At 37.2% G+C, this 12,348-nt stretch overlaps 1 pseudogene; it reads left to right on the forward strand.

Annotated features, from left to right (window-relative positions):
- Positions 1-11,610: 11,610 nt before the first annotated feature.
- LOC131512133 (ATP synthase subunit g, mitochondrial-like) lies at positions 11,611-11,921 on the forward strand (annotated as a pseudogene).
- Positions 11,922-12,348: the final 427 nt, after the last annotated feature.

Here is a 12,348-nt window from a genome sequence, read left to right on the forward strand (position 1 = left end):
ACAGACATTTTCCCCTATGTTTATCCTTTTAAAAATGTATGTATTCCACTTCAGGGCTCCATAGATCTTTCAGATGGTATCTTAATAGAGTTTCCTCAGCACAGAAGTGATTTATTTCTTTCAATGGAAGATTTACCTAAATCTACTATTTAGAAATTTAGCATTATTATAACTGGATGTAGAATTCCTTTACCTTGGACAGACTAAAAAAAATAAAAAAACTCCCAAGACTAATTAGGCAATTTAAATGGTGAATAATGCTATTTCCCTATGCATCTGCTTTGTGAGTTAAACTGATGAAGATTTAATCTTCTTTTTTACAGTTTCTTTTGTCTGCAAAACTAAAGATCCACTTTTATAAAAGATTCTCCTTTGTTTTGTTTTAGAAAGAGATTTGACACCTGAATAGTAGTGGTAATGAAATTATCTGTGGGTTAAGCTTCAAGAAAGAAATATTAACATGAAACTAATGAAGTATTAACAAATAAATTGAGTTCATAATGGTAACCATTTCCCTACATTCTATGTGATGATCGTAGACTTATGTATAAGTAGTTTAGAGTTTTGCATCTGATCATCAATAGCCATCAGTGCATTCCTAAAAATAAAGCAACTGGGGAAAACTAATAAATAATCTCACCAGAATGAGATTATGAGCCCCTCAGCTGTCACAAGCCTTTTCCCCCCTCCAAACAATTTATTTTCTTTTATAAGGATTAAAGTTCTAATGTGTTATGACCTGAGATTTGAGATTAAATATGAATACAATTGAAAGCAAATAAAGGATATTACTTCCCTTCTTATATCCTATATAAACTCATTCTTCATGGGGAACAGCTGGAGCAAACAAACTGCCAGGTTAATCTTCCTCAAAGTTGGCTCCCAACGAATGACTTCTGTGTACAAACTGATGGAGGACCATATGAGACAAGCAAAGGGAGTTTAGATCTGATGCATTTATGGGGCAGGGAGGGAAGTGCTATTGACAGTATGGGAGCAAAAGAATGACAATACGTAAAAGTATTTTAAGGACAGTTAGTCTGGAAGCCAACAATAAAATGAGCACTGCAGATAGAAAAGATGGAAACAAAGAGATGGTATTTGTATCACGTGGAGAACCTGGCACCCACTCACAAACTTCCTCCTTTACCTAATATGGCTCAAGGCAAATTAGTGTGGAGAAAAAGCCACTGAGCTTACGATAAAGATGCTCTTGGTGACTTTAAGAATGTATTTTTTTTCCAAAAATTATGGAAACAGCTATCAGCTTACAGAGAATTTGAAGAGGAAGTTTTGGGGACACGTGAAAAGATGCTATGGGTAAGGGGAATGAGGGCTTAGACAGAGAATGGAGAAAAATGAAAAAGTACCTAGAGGAAGATGCAATGTTATTTCTAATTTTTTGAAAGCCTGTGAGCAATTCACTGTAATACAAGAGTAATACACAAAGAGCATGAGTGTGTGTCAGCAGTGAAATTGGTGACTTTAGGGAGGAGTTCAAATTGTTGAGAATAGAGATCCTAAAATGCCAATTCCTGAAGCAGTAGCCCCCAAGACTGGGGAATTCACCATTAACTGTGTAGGCATATCTTATATTTTGTGATTCAGCAAATATTTTTATTTCCTGATGATAAATTTGTGAATGAATCTACTTTCCCAAGTGACAGATGTTTCACAAGGGTGATAAAAGAGGTGAACTAGGAGATTCTTTGATTTCCCTTTCTAAAGGCAGAAAGAAACTGGAAGAAAAGCATGAAGGGAAAATACAAAGTCCATTAATATTTTCATGAGTCAAGCTTTATGGCCATAGTTATCCCCAGAAGGAGGTGAGTTCATAGTATCAATGGCCATTGGGAATTGGGGTGACAGGAGAGGGGAGGATATTGAAGGGAAGGATACAGGTATTCTTTTTACATGTACAAAAATGAACTAATTTGCCTACATATCAGTAGCTGATATTTTATCCCAAGAGTTTCTCTGCAATTAACAGCTTTAGATGCTTAGTTTCAAAGACGTACAGGTTGACCAGCAGTCTAAAAGATAATAAGTTGTTGGATAATTATCTCAATCTACCTCCATCCCTTCATCCAAACAGAACTGTTAAACCACCAGCAGTAATTACTTGGATTTTAGCTTTCAGGCACCAGACAGCAGATTATAATCAATAGCAGCTCTGTCATTGGGGAGAGGAGGCTGCAGGTGAAAGGTGAGAAGCTCTTCTCTCTTTGCAAGCTTCAGAAAAGCAAGTCTGTTTTCTAGTAATTAGCCTCGTGTTGTGTCTGTGTGTACATGTTTAAGAGTTTATTCTAAGTCGTTTACTCCTTTTTATTAAAGATAATTTAAATGTGATCTATAATATGCCAAATTCTAGTTGATTACATTTTCGAGAGACTGCTCCTTCAAGAAAATAAACTAAGCACAGTGCCTCTTTTTTTTCCCTTTATCACAGATCTTTACTATTATTGAAATTCTTCTCTATGTTAAAAGTCAGATAGAATTTAGTTCATAAACAGATTAAAGAATCTATTTTCCCAATCTTTTCCAGGTATGGAAAATGTAATACTTGAAAGACAAGTATCTATCACAAATCAAAATTGATGTTTAAACACAAAATATACATTTGCCAAATTGCTTCCTTTTCCTGGTGCTCCTTTAGAGACATATGGAAATTAATTCTTATTATATGCATGTTTTTCTCCTTTTCTTCAGAATTCACTGTTTTTTTCTCAAATTTGAACATTTCAGCTTTTTTATTTTTCTGGTTTTCAGCTCTAGGGTTTAATCCCCTTTCGATCCCCACCACACCAACTTTTCTCCAGTCCTATTGCTGTGGCAGTATAACATTTTTAATTTCCTCTTTTTGAGAATTTGTTCTCATTGTTGTTGTTCCTGTTGTCTTTGCTTTTGCCCTGTACTTTTGGGCAAACCCCCCAGCAAATGTCTTAAAAGTTCACTGTAACCTTGCCCTTCAATAACAGGATCAGTGAATGATACTGTAGTAGGTGCCTTAGACTGAATGGAGAACAAGTAACCAAGGATGACAAGATTAGAAAAATCAGAAAATGGCTGATGAAGATAAAAACATAACAGTTGGAATAACACTGAAAAAATGTATATAGAGAGAGAGAGCACAGAAATCTGAGCGCCATTAAAATATTATTACATTAAGTGTCTGAAAACCTATTGGGCTTTAATCCTGACTTTTCTGCTGCCAGCTAGGTGACTGTAGTGACTTCACTGAACTTAATGTTTTCTTTCGGAATGCAGGCATACCTTGGAGATGTTGCAAGTTTGTTTCCAGAACATTTCAATAAAGAAAATACCACAGTAAAGCAAGTCGCATGAATTTTTTTATTTCCTAGTGCATATAAAAGTTATTTTTACACTATACTGTAGTATATTAAGTGTGCAATAGCATTATTTCTAAAAACAAAACAACTTGTACATACCTTAATTAAAAATAATTTATAGGTGGGGCACCTGGGTGACTCAGTTAAACGTCTGACTCTTGATTTCAGTTCAGATCATGATCTCACAGTTCATGGGATCAAGCCCTGCTGTCAGTGTGGAATCTGCTTGGGATTCTCTCTCCTCTCTCTGCCCCTTCCTCTCTGCCCCTCCCCCTTTGCCCTTTCTCTAAAATAAATAAATAAACTTAAAAATACTTTATTGCTAAAAAATGTTAATCATCATCTGGGCTGTTAGCAAGTCATAATCTTTATTCTGGTGGAGGGTCTTGCCTCAGTTGTTGATGGCTGCTGACTGGTCAGGGTATCCGCTGCTGAAGGGTGGGGTGGCTGTGGCAATTTATTACAATAAAACAGCAATAAATATTACCTCACTGATTGATCCTTTCATGAACAATTTCTCTATAGCAAGAGATGCTGTGTTGGATACCATTTTATCCACAGTAGAACTTCTTTCAAAATTGGAGTCAATCTTCTTAAACTGATGCTTTGTCAATTAAGTTTATGTAATATTCTAAATCTTTTGTTGTCATTTCTACAGTCTTCACAGCATCTTCACTAGGGGTAGTTTCCATCCCACGAAACTACTTTCTTTGCTAATCTATAAGAAGCAACTTCTCATTTATTCAAGTTTTATCACGAGATTGCAGCAATTCAGTCCCATCTTCAGTCTCCACTTCTAATTTTCTTGCTACTTAAAACACATATGCAGTTACTTCCTCCACTGAAGTTTTGAACCCCTCAAAGTCATCCATGAGGGTTAAAATCCACTCTTCCACATTACTGTTCATTCTGATAATTTGACCTCTTCTCATGAATCATGAATTTTCATAATAACATCTAGAATGGCGAATCCTTCCCAAAATGTATTCGATTTACTTTGCCTGGATCCACCAGAAGGATTACTGTCTATGGCAGCTATAGTCTTATGGAATATATTTCTTAAGAAATAATACTTGAAAGTTAAAATTACTTCCTCTTTTAAAATATTTTCAAGTTAGTTAACATACAGTGTAGTCTTGGCTTCAGGAGTAGAACCCAGTGATTCATCTCGTACATAAGACACCCAGTGCTCATCCCAAAAAGTGCCCTCCTTAATGCCTGTTGAAATTATTTCTTGATCTATGGGTTGCAGAATGGATGTTGTGTTAGCAGGCTTGACAACAACATCAATCTTGTTATACATCACCATCAGAGCTCTTGGTGGCCAGGTACATTGTCAATGAACAGTAATATTTTGAAAGTAATCTTTTTTTTTTCCCCTCCTGAGCAGTAGGTCTCAACAACGGGCTTAAAATATCCAGTAAACCATGCTGTTAAATTAATGCACTGTAATCCAGGCTTCCTTGTTCCTTGTATGGAGCACGGGCAGAGTAGATTTAGCTAATTCTTAAAGGTTTAGGATCTTCAGGATGGTAATGAGGATTCAATTTAAAGCCACCAGCTGCATTAGCCCCTAACCAAAGAGCCTGTCCTTTGAAGCTTTAAAGCCAGGTGTTGACTTCTTTTCAGCTATGATAGTCCTTGATTACACTTCCTTCCAATAGAAGGCTTTTTCATCTCATTGAAAATCTGTTGTTTAGTGTAGCCACCTTCATTACTTAGCTTAGCCAGATCTGGATAATTTGCTGCAGCTTCTACATCAGCACTTGCTGTGTCACCTTGCATTTTTATGTTATGGAGACTGCTTCTTTCCGTAAACCTCATGAACTGACCCTTCCAGCTTTTCTCCTATAGCTTCCTCACTTCTCTCAACCTTTACAGTATTAAAGAGTGCTAAAGCCTGCTCTGGATTAGGCTTTGGTTTTAGGGAATCTTGTGGCTGGTTTAATCTTTGATCTAGACCACTCAAACTTTCTCCATATCAGCAATAAGGCTGTTTTGCTTTTTAACATTTGTGCATTCACTGGAGTAGCATGCTTAATTTCCTTTGAGAACTTTTCCTTTGCATTCACAACTTTGCTAACTGGTGCAAGAGGCCTACCTAGTTTTCAGCCTGTCTTAGCTTTTGACGTGTGTTCCTCACTCAATTGTTTCTAACTTCTGATTTCAAGTGAGAGACATGCAACTCTTCCTTTTACTTGAACACTTAGGGGCCATTGGAAGGCTGTTAACTAGCCTACTTTCAATATTGTTGTGTCTCAGGGAATAGGGAGGTCTGAGCAGAGGGAGACGGATGGGGGATTGACTGGTCAGTGTAGATGTGAAAACACACATGATATTTATTAAGTTCGCTATTCTATATGGGTGTGGTTCATGGTACCCCCAAACCGTTACAATGGTGATCAGAGATCGTGGAACACAGATCACCATAACAAAGCTAATAGTGATGAAAAGCTTTAAATACTGTGAGAATTAACCAAAATATGACACAGAGACACAAAGCGAGCAAATGCTGTTGGAAAGATGACTCTGGAAGGCTTGCTCCATGCAGGGTTGCCACAAATCTTCAATTTGTACACAATGTAATATCTGGAAAGAGCAATAAAGTGAAGAGCAATAAACATGAGGTATGCCTGTATCTAGATCATAATACCCTTCCAGGATTATTGTGAAGAAAGTACGAATCTTTTTACAAACAGTGCTTTGAATTCCATTTATTATTAAAACCTGTGTTTATGCTGGGTCTGTGGAAGAGAACTAAAACTAACTCAAGAGCCATGGGGAATCTGATTTTTTTCTTCCTTCCTTTGCAGTTCAGGCTTTGCGAGGTAGCCCGAGAATTTACCCTTGATTTGGTTTGAAACCAGGGTGCTATTTTTAGGCAGAGTGACAATTTCTACTTACTGCTTTTATTAGCTTGACCTTGCTTCCCAGTCCAAGTACTCACTTCTTCTCCACTACCTAAATAGCAGATTCTTTCAGAAAACAGTCTCATTTTCTCTTACTTTGGAGATGGCCATGGTGTTATTTTTGCCCTTGCTTGTCTCCCAAGTAGAAGAGAGTAACTCTGCCCAATCCATCGTACTGGTGACCTCATGCTCAACCTGCTTTTGAGCATCCCTCCCTCATTAAGCAGTCCTTTTCAGCACTCTCAGACTGTCAAGGCAGTGAAATTCTGGTCAAGAAAAGCTCTCAAGTTATTGAAAGGATGTTCTTCACATTTAATGGTTGGGTCTACTGGTGGTATGGAAGGCTCTGTGCCACTTCTCCTGTATGTATGCCATATTCCTATAGCCTAAACTGAGATTGCTAAAGGACATCAAGATAAAACTGAGGGTTTTAATCTTCTTCCTCGTTTTTAAACATCCAGGGGATACCAGTAAAGTGGGTAATTGTAGATTAGCAGAGGAGGCTCTTACACATTTCAATTGCCATGTTACTGCACAGTAATTTATGTCAATGCTTACATTATGAGCCTTGTTTGTCCCTGTGCTAATTTATCAGCTAACAAAATATGCATTTGCTGTGACAGTTACATTCTTCACATAGGTTTATGTTCCTTCAGACCCTTTTTCTGGGGCCCATCCTGGTATATATAATTTTAAGAAGCCTAAACAACTGGCTTAAAAATTTTCACTTTGGCATAATGCCAGAGTTCATTCGTTCTTAGTACTGTTCATGGAAATTTATTGTGTCCTCCTCTATGATTAACACTTGATAGCTGGTTGTCTGTGGTGAGCCAGTTTTCTTTGGGACCCTCGACTGACCAGTGTTTTCTGTAACCACCAGCTTTCCCTTGGCACCTTTCTCTGGGTAATTCTCCTCTCCCCCACAATCTCCCTGTACTCTTTGCTCGTCCAAGTTATTGACTTGGCTTAATTTAGTTTGAAGTATGCCACACCACACACATATTTTCTTATGAGGACGTTGGAAGTGTGGTTCTAGTCTGTCCGGTTGAGCTCTAGTAGCCTCTGGCTACAGAGGTTCACCTTCTACTTGATGATCCTTTCAGCAGTCTTAGTACAGAAGAATTTGCAAGCCGGTAGCTGGTAGGTCAAGTCAGCCCAAAGAATTCTTGTTTGGTCCATATAAATTGTTTATATGGATTTAAAGATTGAGAGATTTCATATGAAATGCACAGTTTCTCTTACCATAGCAAAGGACAACACTCAGGCCTAATCCCTTCTTGTCAACAATCTTACCCTTGCCCACCATTTACACAGTATAAACAGGTCATTTACAACCAGTGCCTGCTTCACTCATGTATTGGGACAGTTTCCTTTTCTCAACAAGCATTTGAACAACTACATCATGTACTGAAGTTTTTAATCAAATAGATACGGTTTACGCGTGTGTTGACGGGAGGAAGGATGACATCTAATTTCTTAAGTCATGAAAAGGACTTGGGATATCTGTTTTGATATACAGAGATCTTTCTTAGATTCAGGTAAAAATAGGATACATTTTCTTCCCATTTTAATAATATGTTTATACAAAAATTCATTTTCTATCAAAGAGAAACTTTTCTGCAGTTGAAATGCATGATGATGAACTTCTGAATATTTTAAACAAGGTTATAATATGGGTGAATATATTTGCATTGTATTAGGTTGAGTCTGGAAAAATTATACACAAATGTTAAAGAAACTACACAAAGTGTGTGTGTGTGTATGTGTGTGTGTGTGAACTTCTAACGATTCATTCTATTTCTCTATTTTGTTATAAAGTGGTCCCCCTTATCCACAGTTTTGCCTCCCTTGGTTTCAGTTACCCACAGTCAACTATGGTTGGGAAGCAGGTGATCCCTTTTCTGACATAGTATCAGAAGTTCAAGAGTAACCTAACACTACATCACAATGCCTATGTCATTCACCTCACTCCATCTCATCATGTAGGAGTCTTACCGTCTCACATTATCAGGAGAAGGGTGAGTACAGCACAATAAGATATTTTGAGAAAGAGAGAGAGAAAGAGTGAGAGAAAGGCCACATTCACATAACTTTTATTATAGCATATAGTTATAATTATTCTACTTTATTATCAGTTATTGTTGTTATTATCTTACTGTGCCAAATTTATAAATTAAACTTTATCATAGGTATGTATGCAGAGGAAAAAACATAGTATACATAGTGTAGGGTTTGGTACTATTCATGGTTCCAGGCATCCACTGGGGGTCATGCAACATATCCCCCACTGATAACGGGAGACTGCTGTACTTAAGCAGAGTTTTCAGGGCAAACACAGATACACTGTCATGATGTTAAACTATATAGTTTAATCCAACTTCACCAATGATCACTCAAATACCTTTTACAAATATATTGCAAGAACAGCATTTTTGTGTTTGTCTTGCTTTGGTTTTGGTTCTGTACTGCCTAGGTGACCTCTTCTTCTCATCCATCACTTAAATCAGGAAATCAAAAAGCAACAAGCTGCAAGACAGACTCTTGTTCAAGATAAACCTTGTGACCTTCTAACAGGTCACTGAATCTTCTGTGATAGTTCACCTGGCCAAGTGATTTCTTATATGTTGGAACTTATTCATGAGCCAGCAAAGCTCTGGCTGATGTCACAGAACCTGAGAGTACTGCTCATGGCTTCATCTTTAGACACAGTGGGTCTATTCTGTTTCCTTCTGAAACTCAGTTGAGGCACCATATCTTTAAAACTAAATGCTTCAGATAAACAGGGCCTATTTTTCCTTATGAACATATGCATATCTTCTATTAATCCTAATGAGCTGGGAACATTCAGAAGAGAACAACTGAATAAGGTAATAGTATGGAGTATTTTGCTGAAAAAGCAATGGTTTTTCTGTGGGGTGTATGGGGAAGAAATAGAAAAAAAGAACAACAAAAAAAGACCTTCATGAAGTAAATGGCTTAGAGGTAAAGCTTATAAAATAGGAATGCTGTTATTCCTTTTGTATTTTCTGAGAAAGTTCTGCCTGTGAATCCACAAAGTGGCACAAATACAAATACATCACATATGCCTGCTGTGATTAAATTTCTCTAATTACACAACCATACTTGATATGTGGGACTGATGCATCACCTCTTTTTTTTTTCCTTCTGTAATCATTGTTATATCCGTGCTCTATAATCAACGTTCATCACAGCTAATTAGAATTTCTTGGTCTGTTGTTTCTGAGATCTGACGTTCCTAGAGTTCAACTAAAAAATTCATTTTTAAATATCTCTAGACTCTGGAGCAAAAAAATAATAATAAAAATAATAAATTCTAGAGGCATATTATTCACAAATGGCTTTTTGAAATGTTAATGTACTATGATTTTTTTTATTGAATTTAAATGATTACTCTTGATGTAAGAGACTAAGTCTCACTTATGGTCTTAAAGGACTCTCCTGTGATATACAGGTACCTTTCTATTGGTGAAAGTACCTGTCAGTCTTGCTTGTTAGTAAAGATTCTGTGGATTTCTGTATGATACCTGGGGACAGATATTTTTTGTTGTGTTTGATTGCCATTAATGTTGCTTTCTCTGGTAAAAACAATAGAATGCTGCAAATTCACGTCATTCATAAGTTTAAAGCTTTTGTTCATTCTTAAATGCAGTTTTCTTTCAGTGTTTCTAATTATGACACTTTAAATGCTAAATGATAGTGGTAGGAAAAGCTGGTTAAATTTTAGCAGTCTATTACAACAGATTTAATCTACTTTCTAGATGTTAATTCGAGGCCAGAGCTTTCAACTTGTTGCTCTGTTTTGTCATAGGAAATCCTATCATCTCTTGCAACCCCCTCTTAAGGCATTTGTAACCTTTAGAAGTTTGACTGAAGAGTAAACCTAAGTGGAAGTCAGATATTCATTACCTGCTATATCCTACCTTCTTTATTTTGTATTATCCTAGCTTGTTTTCATCATCTACCTTCATCTACATTTTCATTTTCATTTCATTTGTACCTGTACTTTGGACTGAGTCATTCTCTAAAAAACAAACCTGTGCTACTGAGCAGCCATTTTGTTTCCCTCTCCTGAGAAGTTCACGGTACATTGGAGGATCTAGGGCTATGAACATATGATTACAATGAATCTGAAAAGATGGATTAGGAAAGAGGTAACATGCTAAGCTGGAAGGGAGAATGAAAAATCTGTGAGACTAATAGGAAAGGCTCTGCAGAATAGGTGATATTTGTGCTGAGACTTGAAGGATACTAATAAAAAAATTTAAATTAAATTAAATTAAATTAAATTAAATTAAATTAAATTAAATTTACAAAATTAAATTTAAGGAATGACATTCTTCGTGCTGGGCACTGTTCTAAGCACTTAAAATGTATTAGTTCCTTTAAATCTCCAGAACCCAATGAAGTGCCATATATTATAACCATTTTAAAGGTAAGGAAACCGAGGCACAGAAAAGTTAGCTGACTTGTCCAAAGTCACTGTGGCAGATTTTATTTTCTAAAGATGGTCATAGCAATATCTCTCTTTAAATTTGTTTTTCTTAAATCTTGCCACTCCCACATCAAGAAGGGAAGTCTAATTCCTTTGCTTGAATCTGGTTGGGTTTGGAACTCGCATAAAACGATCAGAATGTGGCAGAAGTGGCACTGAGTGACTTCAAGGCTTGGTCAGGAAAGAAGACACAGCATCCACCTGGATCACTAGAACACTTGTACTGGAGCCTTGAGCTGCCATATTGTCAGTCCACAGCCCTGAGGCCATCATGTTTTGAGGAAGCTCAAAATAGCTCTAATGAAAGGCCATCTGGAGAAGAGAGAGAGGTGCCTGACCAGCTCCCCGCAGCTCCAGTCCGTCTTTGCTTTTCTTTTTTTTTTTATTTTTTTTATTTTTTTTTTCAACGTTTTTTATTTTTATTTTTGAGACAGAGAGAGACAGAGCATGAACGGGGGAGGGGCAGAGAGAGAGGGCGACACAGAATCGGAAACAGGCTCCAGGCTCCGAGCCGTCAGCCCAGAGCCTGACGCGGGGCTCGAACTCACGGACCGGACCGCGAGATCGTGACCTGGCTGAAGTCGGACGCTTAACCGACTGCGCCACCCAGGCGCCCCCCGTCTTTGCTTTTCTAGCTCCATTCACACTGACTGTAGCTCATAAGAGATTTGGAGCCAGTACTTCCTAGCCATGGCTATCCCAAATTCCACTGGAACTGTGAGACAACACAATAATTACTTCTAAGCTACCAAATTTTGAACCGATTTGGTACATAGCAACACTACTGGGAACAGTCACACAGCTAGTAAGTTGTGAGCCCTTTATGCATCTTGGAACCATGGCCCAGTTTGTCCATAACCTCACAGGGAAGGCCCAGCGCTGGTAAACACTGATATAACTTACTCGGAGCCCTGATTGGCCACATTTTGGCCCAATGCCAAGGTTGAGCTGGTTCTTCCAACCCCTGCTAAGACCCCTAAAGCTATTCAGAGCGTGAAATAAATAGTTGAGAGTGTTCAAAATCATAGCTTCAAACAGCTCATAGTTAAGGAAGCTCTGTTGAATGGTTTGGTGGCTACTGAGGTATGGATGTGATTTGATGTTGGCAGGATCATAGACAAGCATGGCATCATTGGCTATAATGTTTGAAAATCAATCTTTAACATTTGGTTTATTATTTGAGTGTTCTTGGACCATGTGTGATCAGACTGGCATTTGAAACAATAAGATAAGGAATACAATAAACATAGCATCATTGGCCATGATGTTTGAAGAGCAGTCTTTAACATGTGTTTATATTTGGCTTATTATTTGAGTTTTCTTGGACCATGTGTGATCAGACTGGTATTTGAATACAATAATAATAATAATTATTATTATTATTATAGAATTACAAAATAATAATATAATCATGCATTATTATATAATTATTATTATATAATTATATATAACAATAATTATAATAATTATTATTATAAGTAGTAGTAGTGAGCCAGAATTTGAGCCCATTCTGACTTCAGAGCCACTTTTGCTCTATGCCAGAAAATAAAGCTTGAGAAGATATATGGATATTTTA

This window comes from Neofelis nebulosa, chromosome 5 (assembly GCF_028018385.1).
Source record: "Neofelis nebulosa isolate mNeoNeb1 chromosome 5, mNeoNeb1.pri, whole genome shotgun sequence".
NCBI lineage: Eukaryota > Metazoa > Chordata > Mammalia > Carnivora > Felidae > Neofelis > Neofelis nebulosa.